This window comes from Diceros bicornis, chromosome 31 (assembly GCF_020826845.1).
Source record: "Diceros bicornis minor isolate mBicDic1 chromosome 31, mDicBic1.mat.cur, whole genome shotgun sequence".
In the NCBI taxonomy this organism is placed as follows: domain Eukaryota; kingdom Metazoa; phylum Chordata; class Mammalia; order Perissodactyla; family Rhinocerotidae; genus Diceros; species Diceros bicornis.
Window position 1 is genome coordinate 1,930,911 of NC_080770.1, and position 23,100 is coordinate 1,954,010.

General features: G+C 61.2%; 1 protein-coding gene across 2 annotated transcripts in view; it reads right to left on the minus strand.

Annotated features, from left to right (window-relative positions):
• Positions 1 to 23,100, minus strand: part of KCNQ1 (potassium voltage-gated channel subfamily Q member 1) — a 358,401-nt gene that overhangs the window by 1,495 nt on the left and 333,806 nt on the right. The gene's annotated exons all lie outside the window — the stretch shown is intronic.

Genomic DNA, 23,100 nt, shown 5'->3' on the forward strand with positions numbered 1-23,100 from the left:
GAGTGTGCACATGTGTAGACACGTGGTTGGAAGGAGTCCGCGCTCTGCAGCCCTCACCTGAGACCTGGAGGCCAGAGCAGGTTATTCCTCCTGGGAAGGGCTCATGAGTCCCAGGGCGGGGCCTCCCCCCTGTCCCCCGCACACCAACAGGGCTCGTGCTCCTGTCACCCCACGGGCACCCTTTCCCTAGCTCAGCACGGGCACCACCATCTTCCCAGCAAGCCAGTAAACGAGGACTCTGTCTGCAGCCACCCCCAGGGGTCCAGCCAGGGCCCCAAGGCGCTTGCTCCACCACACGACCCCGCCACGCGGTTACCGAAAGCCTGTCTGGCGCTGAGCACTGGGTTTGCCCATGGTGAACAAGATGGGGCCACTGGGTGAAGCTGGTGGGTAGGTGGAGGCAGGACGGCCCAGGGACAGCAGAGGTTCACAGAGGCCTCTGGGTGGCCAGGAGGGGCAGGGGCTGAAGGCAGTCCAGGGTGGGCGGAGGCCTGCGGAGCCCTCAGAGCCGGGCAGGGGGGAAGCAGAGCTAGGCCAGGGCACGGGAGGGAGCCCAGGTGGGCTGAGGGTCTAGCGCTGTCTGAGGGGCCCCCTCTCCTGGGAGGTTGGCCAGGAGGAAGTGCCGAGCCAGAGAGCGGTGGGCCTGCGGTCCAGCATGAGCCAGGGTCTGCGGGGACCCAGCTCAGACTGCGGCTTGTAGAGTGCTCGGTCAGAGAATAAAGCAGACCCTCCCCCACTGGGTACCTGGAACACCAGAGAGACTGGAAATGGTGGTGGAGGGAGTGGAGGGGGCCAATCGTCGCTTGACGGGCCAAGCCACAAGAATGCAGAGCGGCTTCAGGGGAGAGCGTGGCTTGGGGGCAAGAGTCACAAGGATGACTCTCCCACGTGTCAACTGCTGGGGCTGAGGACAGCAGCAGGCAGAACTGGCTGCCACTGTCCACCCACCTGGACACACACACGTGGGCGTGGTGTCTGTGCCCCTAGGCCCCACCTCCCTGGACCCACCCAGGCCCCACTCCCCGAGGACCAGGCGGAGCTAGGGTGCTGGCCAGGCAGGATGGCCCCGAGGAAGATGCTGTTGCGTGAAGTGGCCACAAACCCTGTGTGGGCTAGAGGCGGGGTAGCCAGGTCCCCAGGCGGGCCCAGGCCTGCTTCAGAAGTGGGTATGGCAGTCACCAACCCTCTCTCCCAGGGACACTGAGCCACAGGGGTGGGGAGATGAGAGGAGGGTCTCTCTTGAGGAGCCAGGGGAGCCTCTTCACCAGAGACCCTGTGGCAGGTGGGGCAGGATGAGGCCGTGCCCTTCCTGGAGGCAGAGACCCAGCTTTGCAGCGTGGAGGCTGGGCGCAGTCTGAGACCCACCTGTCTCAGGTCCCATCACCCAGGCCAGAGGGGCCTTATCTTCAATTTTCCCAGACAAATGCAATGCGGGAGCCCAGGTTATAAGGGGAAGAGGTGAAGGACTTCTCTGGTTCTGGCAGGGTGGGGCCTGGGCCACTCACTCAGCTCCCCATGCCACGGTACCTGCCGGTCACCCCAGTTCTCTGCAGAGCTGTTTGGAGACCACTGAACAAACCCTAAGTCCACCCCACACATGCAGACCCTAAGGCCCCAGGAGGAGAAGGGCCTTGCTCGGGGTCACCTGCTGGTTCCCCTGCAGCCCCCACCTGCGGGTTCCATGCTGAGAAGACACGGCATCAGGAAGGGAGGGGGACCCATCAGGGGCTGAAGCAGGGGTCGGGGCTGAGCTCAGAGGCTGGGTGAACGCTCTCAGTGAGCAAGGTGGGAGGGGATGTGGGGAGGGGGACTTGCTCCCCATCACACCCAAACCCATCCGTTGCTCTGGCCCCTGGGTGTCCCACTGCAGCAGGCCTGACCCCCTCAGTCCCACTGCCCACTCGCACCCCAGGAAGCCTGTGGGGAGTCACCTGGGCTCCCTGGGCCCCCATACTGTAGCCTTGAGCAAGGCTGGTCCAGGCGTGGCTTCATGTTGCTTAACTGTGCAGGCCCCGGCTTGGGCATCCATTGGTTTGGCATCAATTAAAGCATCAAATACGTTACAGAAGAAAATCTGTGGTTTCATAAATTTTCACTTTACGGCACTTGAACATCTGTGGAAGGCCTCAGATGTGCAAGTGGGTATGGAAGCCTTTATAGGGTGTTCTTGGGACAAAAGGAAACGGAAGGGTGGTTGGAGCAGGAAGCGGTGGGGGCTGCTGGGCGTGGCTGGAGAAGGGGCTCAGTCCTGGGCCACCTCCGGTGACAGTGGGCCAGACCTGTGTAGCCCTCCCAGCCCCCGACCCCCTGAGCTAGGCCCCCTCCTGGAGCTGGGTGGCTGGCCTTGGTGCCACACACCGCCCGAGGGCTGCCTGCTGCTCCTCTGCTGGCTCTGGGCTCCGTGCCCAGCCCCCAGGGCCCTGTGGTGGCCTCTGCCCAGCACACGTGGGCCTCTGTCCCCCTCACTGGCTGATGGCATTGCCCCATTGGTGGTGTGGGCTGAGCCGTGGTCAGGTTGACCTGGGAGGCCGAGTCTGCTCCCCAGCGCTGAGGCCTGGCCCCTGCACTCTCCTCTCTGGAAAGCGAGGGAACCTGCTCCTCCCTCAGTGGGTCGTCTTGAGGATGGAGCAAGACAGTACGGGCTGGGTGAGCACGACATGCACGGGACCCTCCTCTCCTCTGGGGCGGGGCACTGGGGTGGTCCCAGGGCTTGGGGGGCTCCTTCACTCAGGCCTATGAGCGGCCCTGCTGGTCCCTCTGCTGGGAGGGCCCTGGGCCGGGACGGCTCCTCCTCAGCCTCAGGGCTCAGCTCCATCGCGTCTCAGAGAGACGGTCCCTGAGCTGCCACACGCCATGTCCTCCCTCCTTGGCCCTGGACATGGAGTGCCTTTATCTCGTGCACACATTTGACCGCTATGCCCGAGGAGCCCCTCGATGGGCCAAGGGAGCAGCCTTGGCCACACCCCATCTGCGGGGTGGGGGTCCTTCCAGGCAGGTGCCCAGGGGAGGCGCCGCCACCCTCAGGGGAAGGCAGTGCCCGCTCCGGCCGGGCGCGTTCCCCAGGAGCCGTGGGGGCAGATCAGTTTGGGGATCTGGAATCTCGTCATTATTTGCAATTTGATAGTGACTGAAAGTACAAGCCAACAAAAGCTGCCTTGTGCCCTGCCTCGATTCACCAAATTCATAACCCTAGGACGGCTTCTGCGGCCCTCGGAAGAGAAAAAAGCAATTAGAATAACAGCTAGTTAGAGCCAGGGCGGCCGGGGAGCGAGGCGACGGGGTTCCTGTTTGATGTGGTTCTGAATTTGTTTTCAAAAGAAAATCTTGAAAAAGAGTCTTTCAAGGGAAATTTTTGCAGAACCTGCTCGGCCTGGATCCCAGCTCTGGACCCGCTGACGGCCCTGGCCGCGGGCGCGCCTCGGCTGTCTCGCCACCCTGGCTGGAGTCGGCTGGAGAGGGGACACAAGGCCTGGGACCCCAGGGGAGGGAGCCCTCGGCCCTGGGGCGCAGCTTGTGGTGTCCTCCGGGGTCCCTGGGGATCAGGATCTAAAGGCGGGTGGGGCCTCCTCTCAGTACAGCCCTGGGCCCTCTGTAGGGTCACAGGGTGAAGGTCACCTGGGCCCTCCTCTTGTTTGCAGACTGTCCTGGACCAATAGTCATGGGGCCATACTCAAAATATTCAATACCAGGCACTAAGCTGGGCTGCAGGGAGTTAGGGGGTCCAGGTGCGGGGCAGGACATGCAGGAGCCCCAGCTAGCTCCACCCTGGCACACGCCGGGGACACGCACACCGGGGACATGCACGGGACACGGCTGTGATTACTCGGCATGTCCCAGCCCTGGCTCTGCACTCCGTCCTCCATTGTGCCGCATGCTGGGCTGCGTGGCTGCCAAGCAGGTTTTGGGTGGTGGTCCTGGGCCCCTGGGGACTACTGGGTTCTCCATCTCAGAATGCCAAGTTCTTGTACCACCCCTCACTCTGCAAGCTGCTGCCTGGTCAGGGAGGGGAGTGGAGGGTGGCAGTGACCTATGACCTTTGCCCCCGTGCCCCCCAGCACATGCAAGTGATACTGAACAGCCACTTCTAGGGCAATGGATGTCATTGAGAGAAACCACCAAGGGGAGAGGCGCTGGCTGCTTCTAGGTATTTGCCAGCCCAGAACCCTTCTCCACTGACCGTGGCAGAGGAGGGCCAGCCTGATGTGACAGCTGTGGTCTGCCATCCTCTGGACCCAGAGGACCTCAGGGTCAGGCCAGGGACACACCCAGGACCTGCATGCTCGACCCTGCTGGGCCTTGGGCCTGAACTCAGACCACAAAACCACGGTTTTCCTGCACCTCCCTTGAGGCCTCTCTCTCTCTGACCACCCTGTTCCTTCCGCAATTTCCCTCATCTCAGAAAAAGGCTCCACATCCCAGCATCACGCTCCACATTCTATACGTCAGCAGACCTGGGAGACCCCTGCCTGCCCCTCCATGGCCCCAGCCTGGGCCAGAAGCCCATCCTCTTTCTGGGACTGGTGCAGTAGGCTGGCAGCTGGCCTTCCCCCACCACATGCTTCCACACGGTGTTTTTTCCAAAACACAAACCAGGTCATGTCACTGCCCTGCCGACACCCTCCCCAGCTCCCATCTCACTTGTAGGAGAAGCCTGAGTCCCTCTGGTGGCCCCTGGACCTGTCCCCTTTGCTCTCTGGCCTCTGCTCCTTCTTCCCTCCTAGTTCGCTCTGCTCCAGGTCTCTCTGCTGGTCCTCAAACATGGCAGCGTGCGCTGGCCTCAGGACCTTTGTCCTGCCGCCTCCACCAGTCACCCTCCACCATTAGGTCTCACCAACGTCACTGATCTGAGGCTACCTCCCTCCCTCTGCTGCTACCCCCCAGTCTCCCTGAGCAGCCCATATTTTCTCTAAGGCAGCTGGTGTGTGATTGTGTCTGCTCGCTCCTTCACTGTTTCTCCCACTAGAATTAGGCTCCACGAGCCGTTCCCTCCGCCTGTCCTGGCCAGCACTGAAGGGGCCCAGTTTTTGGAACTCATGCGGTGGGCACTGCATTGCCCAGCGCCTGGACTCCAGAGCCCCCGGGGACCCTCCAGCGGAGGGGGGAGGGTGGTGCAGGGTCCTGTCTGCCAGGGGCGAGTTGTCCTGGGAGGTCCCTGCCCAGCGGGCAGCCTGGGCCCGGGCTCTGGGCTCTGCCCCTAGTGCCCAGCCTCCTCGACGCCTCGGGGCTTGGGAACGGCCCTCCCCCATGGCGAGGAGGCAGGAATCGCACCCATAAATCACCCTCTCGTTAGGGCCGTGGGCTGGCCGGTCTTTCCGAGCTGGGCATGAGTAGAAATAGATCACAGAGCTTCATAAGGGCGTAATTTATGGCAGGAGACGGTGTAATTGTGTTTATGACTTTCTTTTAGTGCTTCAGCTCTTGGAGAAAAATCAACCGTGTTTCTAGCTGCTGAAGTTTTATGGCCAGTCCCCAGGGCAGCCGCTCTGCGGAGCCCTCTGTCCCGTGGCAAGCTGGCGCGCACCTGGCGACGGGCATGCACGAGGCGTGTGTGTGGGAGGGCAGGGCCCCAGCGGGAGGACACGTCGTGGATGTGCGAGTGGCACACAGTGGGGCTGGGTCTGCGGGGAGGGCTTGGGCACACGGGCAGGCTGCCGGGGTTCACATCCTGCCTCTGCCGCTTCCTGGCTGGGTGACCTTGGGCAAGTCACGTGGCCTCCCGGAACCTCAGTTCCCCGTCTGTGAAATGGGGACGATGGTAGACCCTCCCTCAGTAGAATGTGCAAGGAGCGAATGAATTAATGCACGAAACACCAGAAACAGTGCTTGACACTCAGCAAATGCTGATTAAGTCTCCTGGCGACCGTTATTGTCAGTAATTACTGTGAGTATGTGTACGATTGTGCATGTGTGCACTGTGGCCTGCGGCTGAACGAGGATTCCTATGCAGGGTCGGTTGGCATGTGCGTGTGTACATGTGTGTGCACACGTGTACCTGGGCTATATAAGGGCACGGAGACTGTGTGTGGAATGCAGAAGCTGCCCCTGCCTTGGCTGTGATTTGCACAATTCCCCTCACTTTCTACCAAATTGTTGCCCGAGCTGCCAAAGACTGTGGGGGTCATCTGCCTGGACCTCTAGGCCCCTGGGCCTTTGCATGTGCCAAGGAGGTGAGCACCCCTCTGCCAGTTGGCCATGCTGCTGGGACGGGGCAATTCAGAGGTGAGTGGAGGGAGCCCCACCAAGCACGGGGGTCTGTCGGGTACCAGTTGTCCTCTACTGAGAGGCAGACAGACGCCACCATCTCCAGGACCCGCGGTCACCAACACACCAGCTGTTCCGCCTGTCTCCCGGGGCCCTCTGCCTGCAGAGTCCAAGCTGGGTGAGCCCTGGCCTGGAGACACAGTGACGCGAAGCCACTTATGCCCTGGCCCCAGGACTGGCGTCACGGTGGGGTTGATGAGCGATGTTTTGCCAAGCTGGGCATTTCAGAGGCTGCAGAACAAGGCCCCCGTCCTAGCCACTGTGCCTCAAGTCTCCTGCTGCTCCTGCTGGGTGGCCAGAGGGGGTCATGCTACGGAAGGTGATCTAAGCCACTGCCAAGGTGAGCCACGTCTCAGCTGAGTCCTTGGTACAGCACGGCCAAGCGGCTGAGGGCCTGGTCACTGCCACCCCCAAGACCCTTCTGGGGGCCTGCCGGTGCCTGGCTGGGGTTTGCTGACCGCCCCTCAGGAGCACAGGGTGTTTCCTCTGAGAGGGCACCATGATGGGGAGCAGACCCTTCTACCGGCCCCACAGACACACGCTCGACCAGGGGCAGCCCCATGGATGCCTGGGGCCCACCAGGACCCTTAGCAGCGCCTTGTTCCAGCTGACGGCTGAGGGGGGTCTCGGGATCATCATCACACCAATGCCCACCTCTCCTGAGCTCAGTGGGCCAGCACAACCTCGCCTGCCCCCCACACCTGGCCCTAGACCCCGGACTCTAGGCCCCAGCTCTGGGTTCTCCCTGGGGTCCCAGTACACTGTCTCCGCTGGCCTGCAGGTCTCCCAGCGTCTCAGCGCAGCAGGTCCCAAACACAGCTCGGACCCGCCCCCGGCCTGCCCCCAGCCCCATTCTCCCGTCTCAGAAAGCGGCGCCGACACCCACGCAGTGCACCGACCATCGGAGTCCCCTGGCGCTCACGCCATCCCCCGGCTGGCGGGTCCTGCGGCTCTCTAGAGCAAACACCCTGAATCCGGCCCCCTCTCCCGCCTCCTCCGACACCCCCGGCCCAGGCCTCACCCCTTGCCTGCGCTGTCGCAACTGCCTCTAATCGATGCGCTCGTCTCCCTCCCCTCTGCCCTGGGCAGCAGCGGGGCTGGGCTCAATCTGCTGACCTGAGCTATCTCCCACCGAGGAGCTCCCAGCGCACCTGGAGCGAATCTCACCTCCTCCCGCAGCCCCGAGGCTGTGCGTCCCCCTCCCTCAGTCCTCCCTGACCCCGGCTTTCAGGCCCTGAGCACGTCTCCCTTGATCCCACCCCTGGGCCTCTGTACTTGCCGTTCCCTCCGCCCAGAAAACAGTTGTCCACCACGTTGTGTAACCTCAGCACAAACGCTGAGAGCGGCCTCCTGACCTCATCGCCTCCAGTTCTGTCTGCAGCCCTCACCGCTCCCTGAAATGTCCTGGTGTGTTGATTTACTTGCTGTGGTCCCTTCCGCCAACTGAAGGCCCCTGAGGCTGGGCCTTAGACCATGCCATCACTGCTGCATCACAGAGGGTCTCCCAGAACCCGGCACATAGTAGGTGTGCAGTAAATACACGTGGGATAAGTGGAGTTGATGTTCCACAAATATTTCCTGGATGAATAAATGAGGCCCCCTGACTTTCTCTGAGGCCCCAGTGCTGGGGTGGGAGAGGCAGAGGTCCTCCAAGCCCAGTGCTCACTCCCTCCCTGGAGCAGGTGCTGGGCAGAGAAGCAGGGGCCGGCACTGCTGGCCAGGCCTTTTCCTTGTCATTGATTTGTAAGGGCTCTTTGTATATTAAGGAAATTTGTCTTTTGACAAGTACATGACAAATGTTTTCCCCTCATGTGCTATTTGTCTTGTGACTTGGTTTATGGTAATGATGGATTATTATTTTTTATCTTGCCATACAGAAGTTTTATTTTTATTTTTGTGCATTTTCATGTAGTCAGAGTTATCCATCTTTCCCTTCATGGCTTCTAGATTCTGTGCGTGCTTTGGGGTGGCCTTCTCCATTACAACGTTGAAACATTTTTTTCTAGTTCTTTTTGGATTTGTATTTTGCCCTTAAACCTTTGACTCGCGTGGGACTGATTCTGAGCCACAGATCCGTTTTCAGTGATGACCCTGTTGATACCCCACACTGGACTGAGTGACCTACCTTTCCCCACAGACCTGCAACGTCCTTTTCATACACCAGTTCCTGCTATGTCCTGATCTGCTTTGCAGTCTGCACTAAACCGCAGGGTCCAGCAGAGTGGGTGGTGAGGGGAGTGCAGACCAGCTCCCCTGGATAACCTCAGCAGCCACCGTCCGCGGCCTCGCAGTCTGCAAGATCCCAACCCTCCGCTCGGAATTGGAGAAGACCCCCCTTTCAGCGCTGGGCAAAGATGAAATCCTCACCACGGGCAGCCATGGGACACCGTGTGACCGACCCCCGTCACCCCTCCCCCAGGAGCTGCGGCCATGGGGCCTCCTCTCTGCCCCTGGCCCGCTGGACATCTTTGCTGGCTCTCATGTGTCTCTCGACCTCACCTCGTCCATGTTTCCGCTCAAGTCTCACTTCCCCAGGGGCCTCCAGGGCTGCGCACTGACGACACGACCTGCCACCAGAGCCCTGCCCTCCTTGACCTCCCCTTCCCTCCAAGACTCACGCTGATGTCACTGGCTTCTTTATTATTTTCTGTCTCTTGGTGCCAGCCCCCTGCCCCCACTAGGATGCAGTCCCACGGTGGTCTGTGTGTGCTCACCCATGTGCTCTGTCCACACTCGTAGACATGTAGCCACCTCCTCCCTCCCCTGCACCCGTCGGAGCCGACATTTGAGCCCAGAGTCGTTCACGTTCACAGCCTCACTGTGCCCGCCGAGGCTGCCCTGTGGGGGCTTCCACATGGACCTCCGGGAGGACAAGGCTCACGGGATAAGGCTGCGGAGGGTCAGGGGCAGAGCCAGGGGGCCCTGGGTGGCACAGGAGCCCTTCACGCACCCTCCGCTGGAAGGGGGCCTGGGCGGTGGGGCCAGGAGGCTGCCCACTTGGCGGGCGGGCGAGGGCGACCCTGGCCGAGGATGAGTGGGGCTCGGGCCTCCCCGATGGGCTGGCTGGCTCCTAGCCGGGGCCTCAGGGGGTCCTGCCCAGAGGCCAAGGTGGGGTGCTCCCCCCACCACCCGCGGCGGGCAGCCCCAGGCCGGGCAGGCGAGTGGGAATGTAGGGCAGGCTGGCAAAAGGCGCTGGGAGCCACGAGGCCGTGTTTGTGTTGGCAGCGGGCGGAGACCCCACCTGCATCTGACTCTCCCGCCTCCCCACCCGCTTGTGGCCCCTCTGCGGAGCCCCAAGTCCCGGAAGCCGGGGGGGCGCCGGGCAGAATGCTCTGTACCTGGAGCCAGGAGCAACTGGCCGCTGCAGCCAAACCCCAGCCCAGGTGGGCAGGTGGGCAGGGGTCGCCCAGCGGCTCTGTCAGCATCGTCCATCTGCCACTGGTTGCTTCTAGCCAGGCCCAGGCCTGGCCGCCCCCACACCCCCCAGGGCCCTTGGCCAGGGCATGGGCAGTTCAGGATCCCCAAGCCCACCAGCCCCCAGCACTGCCCCCGAGGCTCGGCTGGCCCTCCTTGCCGCTCTCCACGGCCCACAGACCCCCCCTCTGTCCTCACACCCTGCCCTTGGCCTGCGTGAACCCCCCACAGGACTCCCTACTGCCATTAGGATAAAGACACAGCCCCGCCTTGGCCAGAGTGCCCCTCACGGTCTGGCCCTGTGCTCCAGCTCGGCCACTGTCCCTTCATGCCCCACACTGGATTTTTCCAGCTCCTCGGATGTGCCACAGCCTCCTTGCCTCAGGGCCTTTGCATCAGCTGGCCCCACTTCCTGGAACAATACACCCCTCTCCTGAGCCAGTGAACCCTTCTCATCCTCCAGGCCCCAAGGTGAGGGTCTCTTCCCCAGAAGGCCTCCCTCCTTCTCCTCCCTCCTGGTTTGCCTCCATCACCTCCCTGCTCTCATCCTTCCAGGCACTTCAGTCTGCCCAGGTACCACTTGTATTGTTTGCTTCTTAAACATCTGCCTCCCTGAAAGCAGGGACACTGCCAGGCCATCCATGACCCCTCACTGGCTGGGTGACCCTGCGCTGCCATCACCTCCTAGCAGGGAGGGGACAGTGAGCCTGTCTTGCAGTGTATGGCAGCTGTGGGGGTCCTGTCTGAGAACGGGTCCGTGTGTAGGTGGTTGGGGTCTCCTGGGAGCAAGGCCCAGCTCCCCCGGCCTGTGGGGGCTCAGGGGAAGAAGGAGCCAGTGTGTCCTCCGGTTCCCCAACACCCCACAGCTGCCCCTGACCACGTCCCTGTCCCCCAACATTGGCTGCACCCACAGCCTGCTATGTTTTCTCTCCATGCCTCTCTCAGGACACCCTTAGTTGTCCCAGCTCAGCCCAGGACCATGTCCTCTCTCTGGACACTCGCAACAGCTTCCCAGGCTGCTCCCTGACTGCATGCGCCCCGGGAGCCTCTTCCCTGGATGGCTGGAGCCTGTGGACCCCAACCCATCTGCCTGCACCCTGCTGTCTCCAGGAAACCACCCGCAGTGCCCCCTCCCTGGTCAACACGCCAGGCCAGCTGGAGTTCTTGTTTTTAAATTAGCCTGTTTACAAGGTTTTGCACGATAAAAGTACTCTTTGAAAACATTCTCCCTAAAAAGTAAAAACATTTCAAGGAAACACCCCCTCTGACCCAGCCTGTCTCTCCCTGGGTCCTCTCCTCTCCCAGGTAACCATCCTCACGACCTGGTGTTTATCCTTGCAGCTATTTCAAAACGGGCTGGCGCATGCGGTCCAGTCTCCCTCCGCGGCGGGTTTTAGCATAAATGGTAACATGAGATGCTGTGGCACTCTACCTGCTTGTTTGCACTCAACACAGGTTCCGAGGCTGCCCATGTTGAAACACGTCCACGGAGTTTGCTCCCCGGGGCGGCCGCACAGCGAGCCTTTCCATGGGGCTGGGAAATGTCACGTGGCCAGTGTCCGTCGGGGGACGGGGAGGCTGAGGACTCCGCAGGCAACACCCCTGTGCACCTCCAGGGGACCCAGGGAGGGGACCGCTGCTCCAGGAAGAGGTCTTCTGGGTGCCGGTGGCCAAGGCCGTGCCTGCAGTGGCCCTTCCACATGGCTCTCCAGAGCCCCGTGCCCCCTCCTCCACTCCACTCCCCACCGACCCGGAGGAGAGGAGCCCCAGGCCAAAGGAGACCCCGCCCCGGCCTGTCCTCCTGTCCTGCGGGGCTGTCTGGCTGCCGTGGAAGGCCATGCCCCCCTCCCCCCGCCGAGTGCAGGCAGGCAGCTCAGCCTTCTCCCCTCTCCCCAGATCACCAGCGCGCCCCCCTGCCGGACCGTTCCACCTGTAGACACGCTCACGCTGACTCTCCTGTCCCCAACAAGACAGACAGAACCAGCTCTTGGATTCGCCACCTGTGGCCACTGCCGCCCGCCTCTCCTTGGAGGGGTCGTCCACTGTTCTCTTGGCCCAGGCCAGCAGCACCCTTGTCCAGCGACTGCAGAGACCCCGGATGGCCTCCCCGGGCTGGGGTCTGCGGCCTGGCAGCAGACACTGCCCAGCTGCCTCACTGCTATCTCCGTCAACCACCACCTGTCCTCTCCCTGCTGGTGACAGGGCGCCTCGGGCTCAGCTCTTGGTCCCTCTCTGCTACGCTCCCCTTGGTGACCTCGTCCAGCTTGTAGCCTCATGTTCGGCCACATTCCGATGATCCCGCATGTACATCTCAGACCCAGACCCCAGAATTCTGTCACCCCACCCACTGGCCGCCTCTCCAGGTGTCTGAGGCATCTGGAACCCAGCGCCACCCTCGGGCGCTGGTCTGCTCCCCTCACGGTTTCCCCGCTCAGTTAAGCGGTCAGGCCAGAACCCCTGGGGTCACCCCGACTCCTTTTTTCTCCCACTTCTCATCTGATCCAGCTGCAAAGGCACCAACACGGTCAAGGTGGAGACCTTCAGAGCCCAGCAAATGCACGTGGACTCTGAGGCTCCTCCTGCCCCCGCGGCCGCCGCCCCGGGCCAAGCCACCAGCATCTCCAAGGCTGCAGCAGCCTCCCACTGCTCTGCCACGGCCACTCTTAGGCCCCAGGAGAGGGACGTTAAAACGGGGGTTCCCCATGCCCTCAGAGCCCAGGCCAGATCCTGAGGCCCATCACCATCTGGCCATGTTCTCCCCATGGCCCCCCCTCGCTCCGTTCTAGCCCCACAGGCCTTGGGTCCAGGCCTAGATCTGTGGCAGGGCTTTTGCGTCTGCTGCCTCCGGGAGGTGGGCTCCTCCTCTGGAGCTGTGGGCCGCCTCTGCCCTCCTTGAAGTGTTTGCTCAGATGCCCTCTCAGGCCCGCCCGGCATGCCCACGACTCCTGGCTCCTCGAGGCCGGGGCTACAGCTCTGTCACGTCGCAGCCACTAGCCCGCTGCCTGGCTCAGTCTGTGCTCAGTGAGGATGTGCAGAGTGAGTGGGAGACCGCTACCAGAGGCTGGAGTGTCCAGGTCAGTCTCAGGTCAGGCGACCAGCGGAGAGGCTGAGGGGCTTGGCCTGTGTGTGTGCACAGGTGTGTGTGCACACACACAGGCTTCCATCAGAGCTGTGCTGGGCCCTACGCTGGGAGCGGGTGAGAGCTGGGAGCTGGCCCACGAAACAGAATCCAGGGCTGGTGGCGAGGACTGGGAGGCTGTAAGAGCTGGGGTACAGACTGGCCACCTCCAGTCCCGGGGGGCCCTGCCTGCCCCCCAGGTGCTGGGGTGTCCAGCCTTGCTGCCTCTCCCGGCTTGGTCCTAGCCTGGAGACAGCAGTCCCATGACTCGGCGGCCAGGGCTGGGCTGCAGCTGTGGCTGACCCAGACAGGTAGGCAGCTCCCGGCCCCCGGGCACCCCAGGCTCCTAGGCCTATACCCAGGACAGAGCCACCCCCTACCCCTCCGCTTACGGCTCTGGATTCTAGGACAGGATTCCCTGAATTAGCCACTTAAGGCTAGAACTGGGTTGGAGGCTGGGCCCAGGAGCTCTGGGCTGGGTCCCAAGTGGGGGCTGGGTGGCCAGGCTTAGAATCTGGAATCCAGCCCCTTTCCTGGCACCTGGAAGAGTCTGGTGGGGCAGGAGACACAGGACGTGCCCCCAAGCCAAGGTCGGAGCCTCCTTCTGGAGCCTGCCTTCCTGGGGAAGTCCCAGGGATTTCCCCCACTGCAGGCCCCAGCCCAGCACCCTGCCTGGCACTCGAGGCCCAGCTGGGGGCTTGGGAGCACCTTACCCACCTTGTGGACATGACGACACCTTCCCAAGCCTGTTCCCTCCTGGCTTGTGAGGCCCAGAACCCTGAGCCAGAAGCCCCTCAACTCTACCCTTCCTCCATGCAACACCAGGCTCCCCTCCCACCTCTGCTTGCACAGTCTGTGGGACAGGGAACTCAGTACCTCACCGGGAGCCGTCTCTGTGTTGGGGAGCCAGAGCAGCCCGCCGGGGGCAGATCTCTCCGTGGAGTGGCAGTGCCAGCAGAGCCGGGAGACAGGCCCCCAGAGATGGGCTGGGATGGGAGTGGACAGCAGCTCTTCGAGGCCTTGAAGGCAGGATGAGCTGGCAAGACCTGGCACATCTCTTTCTGGTCCTCCGGCTACTGAGAACAAGGGACCTTCCAGGGTCCCCTGTCCTTTTCGCCCCCGTCGCCCCCTCCGTGGTGCTTTCCCCCACGGCGGCTCTAGCACCACGCTCAGCACCACCCCTCGCGAGTCCCTCACCCCCCACGGCTCAGCTTGGGGTGGCTCCCATATCACCTCCCCACGACCTGCCCCACGTGGATGTGTGGCCCTGGGGGACTGTGCTGTCACCAGCCTTGCTGGGCAGAGCAAGTGCTCAGTGTCATGCGGGGGGACCGAGGCTTCGGGTGCCCAGCCCCTGGCGGCACTGGTGTGGTTAAGTGGGTGCTGCTGCACCCCGACCCCACCCTGCGACCGGCTGTCCGGGAAGGACGTGAGGAGATGGGGGCAGGGTGCGTGGGCAGGAAGTCGCTGGGGCTCCAGGCCAGGCCCCCGAGTGCTCTGGCCCCATCTGGACATATTTGGCAGGGCCTGCACCCCTCCTTCCCAGGCCAGCCTACATTCCCAGCGCTCCCCTGGCTCCTGGGCCCACCTTCCCCTCTGTGGCCTGTGGTCCTGCCCCGGGGCCTTTGCCCTTGCAGTTCACACTCGCCCCCCATCCTGCTGGCGAGCACAGGGGACTGCCTTGTCCCCATCCCAGGCCCAGCCACGTGCAAACACAGGACCTGGTACTCAGTCACCCCCTGAGCCTTCGTTCCTGCCTCTGTGAGACCGTGTCTTGAAGGGACGCTCCAGGAGGTGATGAAGGGTCAGAGCTGCCCACCCTGTGACCCGGCCAGTCCTTTGTCCCCCCTGCACTGCAGCCTCCTCCCATCACAGGGGGTGGGGGGGTGGTTCTCAGTCATTTGCGGCCACTGACAGACTACGGGTGCTGTGACCACGGCAGGCAGGTGCCCAGGGCACACCGGGAGCATGGCAGCCATGGCCAGGTGCCCACCCTGGGGCTCAGACGACCTGCTGATCTAGGTGGCTCTCAGAGAGGTCCTGTGGGATGTGGGGCACCAGTCCCGAGGGATCCAGGTTCCTGGTCATGGCGGTGTCCTGGGGGGGAGGAGCCCAGGGGGCTGGGCCTGTGGGCAGTTGGGGGGACCTCACTCTCAGCTTCTGCCCATGCCCCCTGGCCTGGGTGGAGAATAGGAGGGCTGTAGGTGACAGTGGGGGCCACCTGGACTGAGAGGGACAGTCTCTGGACACAGGGGCCTCCCTCAGCCCAGTTCCCTGGGGCTCCAGGGTCCACCCCAGCCCCTTAGCGCTGGGCACTGCAGGGTGCTGGCCCGGCTTGGTAGCCCTAGGGCCTCTAATCTGCAGGCTTCTCCGGAAGCCCATAGGCCTCCCCGGCATCTGGGGAGGTGAGGAGGGCCGTGTCCTCTGTCCCACTGTGTGGCCTCCTCTGGGGGTTCATGCAGCGGTCTCTGCTGCCTCGGTCCTCCGGGGGACGGCACACACATCCCCCACCCTGCGCTTCCTCCTAACCATGGAGGCGGAGGCTGCCCCACAAGCCTCCTGACTCCTGGATGGTCTTGTCCCCTGGTCTGGCGGGCAGGGAACAGAGGCCTGTGCTCCCCAGGAGCATCTAACCTCCCCAGCAGGAGTGTGCATGGGGATGCTTGGGGCGGGGGAGGGTATAGGCCTTGAAAAGCAAAGAGAGAGGCTCCCCAGCAGGGCGTCTATCCGCCACCCCATCTCCAAACTCACAGGCCCCCAGCCAGGCCACCTGTGGCTCCTGTGCAGGCGATAGCACCGCCCCTCACTGTCCCCACACCACACTCGCATCCCCACACCAGTCCAGCCTCCACACCCAGCCTTGACCCCTAGGCGTGTGGCTCTGTGGCCAGGGCGCTGGAGGCGACTGTCATGAGGTGTCTTTGTGGGGGGTCAGATGACTGAGAGCCACCGAGCAGCAGGGGTTCCCAGGAAGGCCCACAATGCTCGGAAGGTGAGCGGAAAGGTGGGGGGCCTCTACCCGGGAAGAAGGCCCTGGGCTGGCCCGCGGCCTGCCTGGCCTGGGCTGACCTTAGGGCTGATGAGAGATTCAGGCCCTGTCCTGTGGCTCCCAGCCCGCCCTTCCTGCTCCTGGGGCTGGAGGAAGAGCTCCTTGGGACACTAGGCCTGGGTGGGGGCACCCAAGCTGACCAGCCCGGGTATGGTCTGCAGGCCACCCGGAGGACCTGGATGGCTCATTGTCACAGCCTGTAGCATCCCCTTTAGTGCCTGGATCTGGGGCCCTCGGAAATCTTTGGTACCACTGGGGTCACAGGTCCGGGAGGCCCGCCCCGGCAGAAGCCCAGGTCTCTCTGTCAACCTGAGTTAAAGATGCGGAAGGGGGGACCCACCAGTGAACCCTCCTCTCTCACCACAGCCCCGTCCCGCACAGACCCAGTCCCCCCGCCCCGCAGCCGGCTCCTGTCCAGGACCAGCCAGGCTCGAGTCTGCACATGTGGCGCGAAGGGCCCGCCTGTCCCGCGTCCTCGCCCACTCTCCTGCTCTTCCCAAACTGGGGGGCACGCCTCACCTTTCCAGCTCAGAGCCCCTGCTCCTCTGCTGACCATCTCTTCCTCCTCCTCACCACCAGGGCACCGTCAGCCCTCCTTACCCTCCTGCACCTTCGCCGTCTCCCTCCATTCTAGAGTTTTCTCACCACCGGCAAGCACAGCCGCTTGAAGAGCTCCCACAGGGAGCTCTGTATGCTCTGTCCTCTGTTCCTGACCCCAGAGGCAACCCCTCGACACTCCCAGCTGTCTCTTGGCTTCACCTCGCTATTTCTAAACCACAGGCCTATATTGTACTCCTTGCTCTTGCAGCTTTAGACATTATCTAGTGACTGCCTGACACGGAAGATGAGAGGGCAAGATTTCATTTTCACAACCCCTGTCCCCTCCACGCCCCTATCCTCCCAATATAGTTATATTGCAATTCTAGGCTAAATAAATATTTACTGTTTGCATTTTACGTAAGCATTATGCACCTTTATATTACTATGTAAGTGCTGTTTTCAGCTGAGTCACGTGGTCTTCTGTGGTTACAACTTTTTGTTTTCCCTGGGGTTAAGAATTGCCTTTATGTTTTGCTTAGCTTTTAATGCATCTGTCACGAATTCATTCTTGGACTCTCTGCCAGAATTGTAAAACTTTTATTCATCTCATTGAGAACACCAGCAATCTACCAGCTTCATTATTTTTCTTCCTGGAAGTTTCCTCCTGGAGTCCTAGAAGGACTAGCTGTTCTTCAGGCCTGCTGAACAGTTGTAATGCTACAATTTCCTTCCCCCATCATCCTGGGAATTTCCTTGGCCTGTTTTTTGTTTTTTGTTTTTTTTTTTGGTGTTGGATTTCCCTGGTTCGTGGATCCTATGTTTCTCTTTCTTGGTTTTCCCCTAATTTTGCTGGAATATATCCTCAAGTAACTTCCTGAGAAAAGGCATGTCGTAGGTAAAACTTTTAACTGTGCATGTCTGAAAATGTCTTTAATCTACTCCCATACCTAAGAGTTTGACTGGGTATAGAATCTAGATTGAAAATAATTTTTTCCCTTAGAAGTTGGAAGGCATGTCTCCATTATGTGCTAGCTTCCTGCATTGCTGTTGAAACGTCTGATGTAATTTGATCTACTACCCTGTGTGTGTGAACTGGTGTTTTATTTCTGGTGTTCTGAAATCACGATGCTGTGCCCTGACTGGGGCATCTGGGAACTGAGGAGGGAAGGGGTATGGGTCTTACTTTCTAGCATGAAAGCACTCACTGACTCGCTCGTTTTCATCGCGATGCCTCACTCTCCACCCACAGCTGCTCCTAACGTCTCCAAGCTCAGAACTTCTCAGGTTCAGCTTCTCTGGGGACCAAGCCTCCTGTCTTTGGCTAGGCTGGGGGACGGGCAGTACCTGGCTTCCTGGGCTGGGGGATACCTGGGGGCATCTGCTGCTCAGACTGGTCTTTAATAAATACCCTCCCGTCTGCAGTCTTCCTTGTCCCAGCGGCAAGGATACCTGGGGCTCCGTCCTTGGACCTGCCCAGGGTTCTGGGCCGGGAGTGGCCTCCTTCTTGGTGCCTCTCCCTCCTGCAGGGCCCGGGGTCTACATTCCCCGGTCTCCTGTCATCCTTCTGCTTCCCAATTTCCAAACTTGGGTTGACATTCTTTGGTGCCTCTCTTATCTTCTCGCCTGATCACTCTAGCCTTGTTGATCTATACCTTAAATTTTTTTAATGCCTCCACTGTCATTTTAGTGGGATTTGGAGGGAGTAGAAAGAAACACGTGTTAATGTGCCATATTGGACCAGAGGTTGTACATTAACTTTTCAGCCCTCTTCATCTGGGCCTTCAGCCCTAGCACCCACTGCTCTGGTCACCAGTGACTTCCCTGTGGCCACTCCACGCTGCCTTCTGTCCTGACTTCCCGGGTTTTCCTCCAAGGGGGCAGGTCCCGCCCCACTGAAGCCCTCCAGCTCCCAGGACCCACGTTCCCCTGGGTTTCTCTCCTCCAAGTCACCCCCGTGTCCCCTCTTCTCTACTGGCCGTCGTGTGGTGGCCACCCCTGCCCTCACTGCTCTGCAGACAGGCACTCCCTCGGTCGCAGACCTCACCACATCCACCTGCGGGTGGTTCCTGGTTTGGACTCTCAGGGCCAACCGCGCCACAGAGCCCCCGGGCCTTGGCCTCCCCACTTCAGTGCCTCAGAGGCATCTTGAATCCACACGTCCATCCTCCCCATCCTCTTCATCCCCAGAAATGGCTGCTCACAGCTGGGGGCTGCTCCATGGCAGCGTCCTCCTCTTTCCTCGCCTCCAACATCCGGTTTCTACCTGAGTTCTCTCTATCTGGCCTCCAAACAACATGTGGAATTTGCCCTGTGGCAAAGACAGTTAATCGTACCCATAGCCATTCTCTACTTTTTTATCAACAGATCCTGGAATTAAGTGGGGCTTTGGCTGCCTGGAGTAGAAATTTGGTTTCTCAGGTGCCCTTGCAGTGACTCCCAGGACGTGTTACATTGCGGTCAATGGAAAGGAGAAGAACGGACACAAGCAGCCTTTACGCAGGTCTTTTCCCTCTTTCCTGCTGCTGGAATGCAGACGTGATGGCGACTGCAGGAGCAGCTACTGGGGGCTGTGCGACAGAAGCCCTGTGTTGCAGACAGTCAAGTAAAGAGAGAGAGAAGGGGCCTGGGTCCTGTTGCAGTGCTGTACACACTTCAGCTCTTGCTTGGCTGGGACCCTGCGGGTGGCAAAATTCTCTCTTGATTAGGCTACCATCACTGCTATTGTCTCAGCAACAGCTGGGACCAACCCCCCGCCCTGAATCTAGTCCATCATCTCTTTGCCAACTGCTCTCTCTGACCCCCACCCTATTCGACACAGAGCTCAAAAACATGTAAATCAGAGCAAGCCATCTCTGGGCTTAGAGCTTACAACCTTCCTACAGTTTCTGATCAACTAAAAATAAGTCCAAACTTTTTACGGGGGCTGCCAGGCCCCAATCTGGCCCCTGCTGGCACCCCACCCTCACCTTGTCCCGCTCACCCGAGTCCCATAGGCCTGGGTGCCATTGTCCCCTGAACACTGCAGGCTCTCCCACCCAGGACCCCAGGACTGACGCTCCTGGCCCACAGTAGGCACTTAGTAAAGGTTTGTCAAACAACTTAGTGAGCAGGCGAGCGAGTGAGCCAATGTACACTTTAGCACCAGAAAGCACAGGAACCTTCTAAGGCCCAAGGCAGGGGGGCCAGAGCCTGGTCGTCAGCCCCACGAGGCATCAGGAGGGGCCGGGGCAGCTTGGCAGCCCCTCCTCTGCTCCTGGATGTCTGTCCAGCTCACGCCCCCCTCATCGATTTCTGCTCCAATGTCACCGACTTGGAGAGCCCCCGCCACTGACCCCCCTGCTCACTCGCCGCCCGCCCTGCCTTCTCCCTCGTCCTTGCTGCTCTGGAACCTGGCGCTCCGCCCCCGCCCCCAGCAGCAGCTGGCTTCTTGCCTGTCTCCCCCTGGACGGAGCTTCCTGAGGAAGAGGTCACGTGGCCGCCCCAGCACTTGGCACTACTCCTGGCACCCAGTAGGTGCTCGAGTCACTGAGACAACAGATCCGGGGTGGAGGCAGGGCTGGGGCCCCGCGATGCGGGGTGTCCCAGGGAGCCCCAGTGCCCAGCACCCCTCTCTGTTCCCCTGGACCCACTGGGGGAGGGCTAGGTGGGCTAGACAAGCCCCCGCAGGCCCTGGAGCCATTTTCACTCTGTGGGCTCTGGGCTGCAGACCCGCGGGAAAGCAGCAGCAGTGGGGGTGGGGAGGGGACGGGGGGGACTCGGGGGCCGGCCTGGCGCACACCCTCCAACACCGCCGTCCTCCCGAGTTTCCGGGACTGTCTGTGCGGAACCGCACGGCGGTTTCCATCGGCGCTGCCAAGTGGCGGCTGCCGGGCCTGGCCACGGGTTCTGATCCCCGACCAGCCTGCTCCCTGTCAGGCAGCCCCGGGAAGCTGGGAGCACTGGGGGCCCAAAGGGTTAAGCTGCCCTCCACCAGCCTGGGCTCAATTTCTTCATTTCTCAAAGGCCGGGCCCTCACTCCTTCCAAGTCACAGCTGACGTGAAATGCAGCCTTAAAATGCAGCTGACATGACAAACAATAGCACTCCCTCGGAGAGGCTCTGCTGCGGGCGGGACGGCCCCCCGCCCCCCAATAATTACTCAAGACATTGGCATGAGCCGGGCCTGGTTAGGTAACAGGCTGCTTGCTCCGGAGACTTATAACTCACAGGCAGTTACACATGATCTCCGCAGACAACAAAATCGTTTCCAGGATGGCGGGGAGGGCGCGGCCTCGGGGAGAGGGTACAGGGCAGGAGGGGCCGAGACCGGCCGGGTGGGGGCGGGTCCGAAGGAGGGCCTCCCGGGGGCCCCGGGGATGCAGCCTGGGAACTTGGGAGCCAGGAAGCATTTCTGGGAAGTGGTTGTGCTAGCTCCTCTCTGCTCTGACCCCCACCCTCGCCCCGGTCCCTGGAACGTGAGGCCACCCTGGTCTAGTCCGTTACCCAGCAAAGCACAGGAGAAAGTCATTCAGACCGAAGTGTGAATGACTAACCGTGTCAGGCGCTTCCCCCCTTTCTCTGCGGAAGATAATTAATTGTCTGTTTGCTGTCCGTGGCCCCGTTGTACATGACTCCCTCAAGGGCAGGTCCACATACTTTCCCCCGTGTTCCCAGCGCCTAGTACATAGCAGACATTCAGAAAATATTTGTTGAAGAAGATGACATGTAACCAAAAGAAGGAAGCATCAATGTTGTAACTTTAGGCACATAGGCTGGGGCCCCCTGGCAACGAATGCCAAAGGGATGCTGGCAAGTGGACGGCTGTGGACACTCCTGCTCCCCTCAGAGCCTGCTTTCTGACACCCTGGGCCCCTGGAGCCCTCCCACAGGAAACGCCCATTTCCCTGGAAGGACGCTGAGCCGAGGCGGGCCCAGGACTCCGGACATGTGGGGTGGGAGGGCCTTCGCCTCTCTCTCTCAGCCACCCCCGTTGGTCTGGGTCTGCATCCTGGGAGCCCAGCAGCCTGCCCATGCCCAGGGAGCTTGACGTCCGGGGCTGTGGCAGGAGGGAGGGTCCAGTACACGCCTGACCTTGGCCACATCTCGGGGAAGCGGCGCCTCCCACCCTCTCTGGGCCCTTTTTCCTCTCTGACTGCCTCTGGGCACAAAGCTAGCCCTCTCCACTTCCATCTGAACTCAGTCTGGGGCCCCAGGCTGAGGTCAAGCACACTACTCCTCCTTCCCTGTACCCATGAACAGACCAACACACACGCAGCCCGAGGTGTGGATGGCGGAGCTCCCTGGCCGGCCCCTCTGCTGGGCAGAGCCAGCTTCTATAGACACCTGGCTGACCCCACCACAAATGTCCACTTCCTCATCTAGTCATTCAGGCCACAAGAATTTTTGGGCACTTACTGTGAGCTGGCACAGGAGGCCTGGTGACCCAAGCAGTGTGATTCGTGTCCCTGATCAGCACAGTGTCTAGTGGGGTCAGAGTGGACACAGTGGTCGCGCTGAGGCAGACCAAGTATGGAATTCTGTGGCTCTGCTCGGCCGCACCCACTGGGACATCCCAGTCCTCATTTGCTGTCCTCTGGATGGCACAGCTCACCCCTTCTTGAAACCACCTCCCTGAGCTTCTGGGGCGCCCGGGCTCCCGGCTGTCTTCCTGCCCCGGCTGCTGCCCTATGCTGCCTGCCTGCACCAGCTCGTCTCTCCGCAGCCCTCAAGTGGCCGGGCCCAGCTCTCTCTCCTCCCGCTGCAATCTCTCGCCGGGTGACCTCATCCACACCCCTTCCTCAGGTGCCAGCTCCACGCTGACCGCTTTCCACATCTGTTTTCAGCTCTGACCTCCTCTCTGAGCCCCACACCCTAACTGCAGTGGGCACCCTCATACAGACCCCTCAGACACGCCACGTCATCCTCTGCCGTGTCCCCACCTGGGAATCACTGCAGCCTCTCCTCCCTCACTGCGTGGCCAAGCCAGAGCCCGGGGGGGGGGGTGGTCTTTCATGATGACCTCCATCCCTCACCCTCAGATCCCCTCCCCTCGAGTCTGTGGATTTCGCCCCCTAAACATCTCTTGCATTGCCCCTCTTTCCACCCTCTGGTCCTCCCTCTCTCCTCCCTCTGAGGACGTTGGCCGTGGCCCCTTACCCGTGGCCTCTCCCCATCTCTTCTGGCCCCCCACAGTCACCTCACGTTCCAGCCAGAGAGTGGCTTTTGCGGGAAGAATTAATTATGTGCACGGGTGTACTTGTGTGTGGGTGTGTGTGCGCGTGAGTGTGCATGCGTGTGTGAATGTGTGTGTGAGTGTAATCCAAAGGATGTACTCACAGTACAGCTTATAATAAAAAAGAACCCCCCTGGCCTCAGTCCGCACCCCAGTTCCCACTGCTAAGGCTTCCCTTTGGCAGTTCCCTCACGGGCCCTGAGGAGCACGCGGCCACGTCATCTTGATTTATAAGCTTGGACATCTTTAGAGACTTCCTTCTACGGAGGGCGAGGCCTGAGAGCTCTCATACCCCCATGCCTCCCCTCCCTCTGACTTCCCAGGACAGCTTCACCAGTATTTCTGGCCAGCCCACCGTGAGACCCGTGCCCAGAAATTAGTTCCCTTAGAGCCACGGGGTCCAGGTTCTCACCCCGTTTTCCAGCAAGGCCTTCCTCACGGCGATCCTCTGTGGTTTCAGAAGCCCCGTGGTACCAGGTCTGCTTCTGAGCCCGCGCTGTTCATTTTC